At 33.6% G+C, this 4529-nt stretch overlaps 1 non-coding gene across 1 annotated transcript; it reads left to right on the forward strand.

Moving 5' to 3' along the window:
• Nucleotides 1-2323: 2323 nt before the first annotated feature.
• LOC141675635 (small nucleolar RNA R71) lies at nt 2324-2430 on the forward strand. Its single transcript, XR_012556278.1, has one exon. It is a non-coding gene; the product is annotated as a small nucleolar RNA R71 (small nucleolar RNA).
• Nucleotides 2431-4529: the final 2099 nt, after the last annotated feature.

The following is a 4529-nucleotide window of genomic DNA, read 5'->3' on the forward strand; positions in this document are numbered from 1 at the left end:
TTATAATAAATATCATACATATACCTTAAAATATGTGTTCGAGAATTAAAATTTATTTTATGGAGTTCTATATATTTTTCTTGAATCCTATTATAACCAAATGAAAATGTATGAATTTTAGTATTTTCTATAATATAATAAGATTTTTTAAAATTTATCTACTATTTATTTTTAATTTTGTAGTCATTTAATTTATTTAAATAAAAATAATTAGTAGATAAATTTTAAAAATTTCAAAAAATCATCTAAAATACTATGAATTCATAACTTTTCATTTGGTTGTAATAAGATTTAAAAAAAATGTTTAGAACTCCATAAAATAAATTTTAATTCTCGAGCACATATTTTAAAGTATCTGTTTGATATTTATTATTACTTTAGTGATCCAAATGATACCCCATTAAGTTTGATGATTAAACTGATATATGATCTTCAGTTGAGTGACCACTTTGATATTTAACCCATTATTTTGATCATTAATCAAATAATTTTCAATAAATCATAATAAATTTATTTTAATTCCAAAAATTATAGAAAAATCATTTTTAATTCTGATTTTCCCTAATAATTATTTAAAAATATTTTTTAGGGTTTAATAATTAATAATAATTATTTATATTGAATAATAAATTGATTTATCTGTATTTAATTGATATTAATTGAACCGTTTGTCCGATTAAAGCGAAACGAAAGCCCTTTAACTCAGAAAAATGATTTATTTTCATTAAAAATAATATTAAATCCTAATTTCTTTTAAAAACTAGTTGACTTTTGATATTTATTTGATTATGAGCTGAATCGCGTGTAGAGACAAGTCTAATAAATCCAGAAAAATAGGAAACGAGCCAGATAATGATCAGTTAAGCGAACAGCAAGTCGATTTTGATTCTAAAAATTATTTTAAACCTAAAAATGATTATGTGGCTTATGTACTTATGTGTATTATGTGGTTAATCGAGTCTTATTTGTAATAAATAATATACGAGTGAATGTTACGCGTGTGGGTAGACAATAGGAGCTACGTGAAGTCGGTTTGAGACGCGATTGAGATACGAGATGACTAAATCAGTCTATTTCTTTGATAGAAGCCAGGCCAGCAAGGTGGATTGAGCCAGTGATAGACGAAGGTGAAATATTTGGAGTAAATCGTGTGGAAGGCAAGTTTTTCCCCTATTCTAATTTCGGGATAGTGACGTTTCTTCAAATTCTTATCACGTTTGCACTGTTTTGATTCTTATTCATAAACACGGATACACAATTGCTATTTTCTTGTTCATATCTCATTTCGATTCTTGATTTCTCCTTTTTCTTTGAATTTCCTATTCATATTCCAATTGTTACACATACACATTGGTATATTCTGGTGATTAGAATATATCAAAGCATACCAATTGTTCCGGTTGCTCCTCCATGTACTGGATAGTGATGTTTGATATTAAGTTTATACTTGATCCTAAGGACCTGGACATAACCGGATCCTTGATTTGGGCCGTAGAGACTGGGTACTCGACTGGATCTATATAGTGAGATATAGATCTGCAATGTATTCTGGCTGGTCAGCAGGGTATAGGTGCGAACTTGTGTCCAGTTTAGTTCATTTGTAATCACCAGTAATGGCCTTCTTTCTTTTATCGCAGGGTTATATCTTTGTAGATGTAACATGATTACCGATTCAGTTAAATTGCTTTAACACTGTTTATATTTTGCGGACTTGTTGAGCAATTGTTGGCTCACCCCTTTTTGTTGTTATTCACCTTATTGCTTTCAGTTAAGAAGAAAAATGAAACCTATCAGGACTCAAGTAGTAAAGAAGCGAGTCAAGCCGCGGGACCCTCTCAGACCCAAGGTGTTGATTCCAATCCAGGGAGAAAGCTTTGAGTTGCCCGAACAGGCAGAGTGCAGATAATTAATGTGTATGTTTGAATAAAGATGAACTTAGTTTAAAACTGGTTAGATAATGGCTTGTAATAAAGAGAGTTTGTAAGATTTTGAATTTGGTTTGTAATAAAGTAGTTAGTGGTTCTTGTTTTCATACTTTAACCTAAAAAGATTCTGGTTAGTATTAAAGGGGTTTAGATATATTTCATTATTATTGTTATTCAGGTTGTACATATTGGGTGATTAGCTAGTATCCTCAGACTTATACCCCGGGTCTGGAGGGCGTTACAGATACTGATATTCATTAGCAGACATCAGTTCAATTAGATCATAAGCTTCATCATAGCTCTTAGCCCATAAGGCTTTACCTGATGCTGCATCGAGCATGGGTCTGGACTGTGCTCCCAAATCATTATAAAAATAATTGATGATAATCCAATCAGGCATTCCATAATGAGGATACTTCCTAAGCATCTCCTTGTAGCGCTCCCAATCTTTATATAAAGATTCTCCTGATTGCTGTGCAAATTAAGTAAGAGCAATCCTGATTGCAGCTGTCTTTGCCATAAGGAAGAATTCAATGAGAAACTTTTGAGCAAGATCTTCCCAAGTAGTAATCGAACCAGCTGGTAGAGAGTGTAACCAACTCTTAGCCTTGACCCTCAAAGAGAATGGGAATAGTCTCAGCTTCACAGCATCTTCAGAAATACCGTTGAACTTGAAGGTTTCGCAGATCTCAATGAAATCCCTAATGTGCATATTGGGATCTTCCGTTGGAGAACCCCCAAACTGGATTGAATTCTGCACCCATTGAATTATGCCAGGCTTGATCTCAAAGGTATTAGCTGTGATAGCCGGCCTGACAATGCTAGATTGAATGTCATTGATCTTGGGTTGAGAAAAATCCATCAAGGCTTTTGTTTGTGCTGATGGATCTCCCATTGTAATGAGTACCTGAAACACAAACAAATAAACCGTGAAAATAAAAAAATCCGAGTCAGTGAACTTTAACGACCACTGATGACAAGCACATAAACTAAAAATTAACACCGAGTCCCCGGCAGCGGCGCCAAAAACTTGTTAGGACGTTAACACGCGCTAATAATACACGCAAGTATACGCGTTCGCAAGTAGTATAAGATATAAATCAGATTTGTTCCCATAGAGACTCTTTGGTTAATTTAAGAATATGCACCTATGCAATAATGATATGGTTATTATCCAATGCTAAGACAAATAACAAGTTGAGATTGTTTATAATTAAGAATTAAACTAACAATTATAACTAAGAGAACAAGAATGGTTGAATTAATATATATGACAAACATGGGATCCTAACTTCATTAAATACTTCATTCTTTAGCCTTTTTGTTCTTAACCTTAGCATGTAATGGTGATGACACTAATCAGATAACACGACACTAGTAAACGCTAACTATCATTGTACGAATACCCTACTACCAAGCATCCACAAAAGAGATAGAAGTTGAATAGACACCAATTATGCTTAGTCCTTATATGTCTATAAGAATTGAAAACATAACGGTTTAATGCGCAAGTTATCTATCGTGATTACATAGGGCAAGTAAGATGATTAAAATTACCTACGAATCATGCATAACAAATACATGAACCTATGCTAGCATGACAAGTTCTAAATCTCTATATTCACTTTTGCTTCAATAGAGATTCACACGCTATCTTATATGTTAGCTACGCACATAAGACGAATAAGCATAACCAATACTAGGTTATCATACAATCACCATACACTAAGGTATCGAAACAATTTAACTAAAGAAATCCATAAATAAATCCTCTAGAACCCCACGATAATGATTAGTTCATAATCGAACTCATCATCACCATGGGTTTCAATGAAAGTATGATAATAAACAATATAAGAGTACTAGGGTTCAAAGACAAATCGAAAACAAGCATCCAAGTATCGCTTAAATCAAAGAAAATAAAAGTCTTCTTCTCTGTAGCCGTCTCGTACTCTCTAGGTCTTCTTATTGCTCTCCCAGGTCTCCTTGTTGTTGAAAACAACTTTTTATTGATATATATAGGCTCCAGGATGAACAGAACTCTCAAAATCTTCAATTTTGACTAAATCAGGATTCTGGTGCAGAAACCGGGCGCGGGTGCGCTGCTACAGGGCGCGGGCGCGCTGGAATAGTGTTTTCAGCAGTGCGGGCGCGCTGGTTCTGGCGCGGTATCGCTGACATACTGTAAAAATTCTGATAATTCTTCTTTTGGCCGTATCTTGAGTTCTGCTCGTCAGAATTAGGCGATTCAACTGCCCATGCGAAGCTAACGAGATTCTCTACAACTTTAGAATGGCCTAGGCTTCCAATTCTGATCTCTTTTCAGTATATTTCTTTAAAAAGCTTCTTTCTTCATTTAACTGATGCCTGAAATGTACAAACACAAAACATTAAAAATACCAACAACTTGAGTCCAAAACACCAACTTAAGCTTGTAATGAAGCATTCTAAGTAGATATAAAATCCACTCATCATGTATCACTCAGACTAAATAAGGCTACATTAAAGGAGATATGACAAAACACATTGATCTAAAGTTCTTCTTCGTTCATGAACTTCAGAAAAATGGATAAATTAATGTTTGTCGAATTCACTCTTGTAAAA

The sequence above is a fragment of the Apium graveolens genome, chromosome 7, assembly GCF_009905375.1.
Source record: "Apium graveolens cultivar Ventura chromosome 7, ASM990537v1, whole genome shotgun sequence".
Lineage (NCBI taxonomy): Eukaryota > Viridiplantae > Streptophyta > Magnoliopsida > Apiales > Apiaceae > Apium > Apium graveolens.